A 411-nucleotide genomic window follows, 5' to 3' on the forward strand; every position below is an offset into this window, starting at 1 on the left:
AAAATAAACTATCTAGTAAGTGAAGAACACAGGAGTGAGAAAATTGGTACCTACTGCTTCTAGGCCACATGCTTTCAAAGTCAACCACCCAAGACAGGACAGTGTAACAAACCAGGATGGCATCCTATTTTAAAGATTGAAATATGCATGGGCTATCCATATATATATATTACTCTCAGAGATTACAAAACTGTTCTCCCTGACAGTCCCTTGGTCTATTAGACACAGTAAACGACTCACTCCTGGAAAGACTTTGGCAAAGGCCACACTGGTTTCAGGAGACACAGATTGTGGATTACTACAATTCACTGCAGATGCAAGAGGCATCAGTAGATTTTAGTTTGGGAACATAATGTGTGTGTGTGTGTGTGTGTGTGTGTGTGTGTGTGTGTGTGTGTGTGTGTGTGTGTG

The sequence above is a fragment of the Petaurus breviceps genome, unplaced genomic scaffold, assembly GCF_028583685.1.
Source record: "Petaurus breviceps papuanus isolate PSGF00001 unplaced genomic scaffold, PetGlider_PUasm1.0 90792, whole genome shotgun sequence".
Classification (NCBI taxonomy): domain Eukaryota; kingdom Metazoa; phylum Chordata; class Mammalia; order Diprotodontia; family Petauridae; genus Petaurus; species Petaurus breviceps.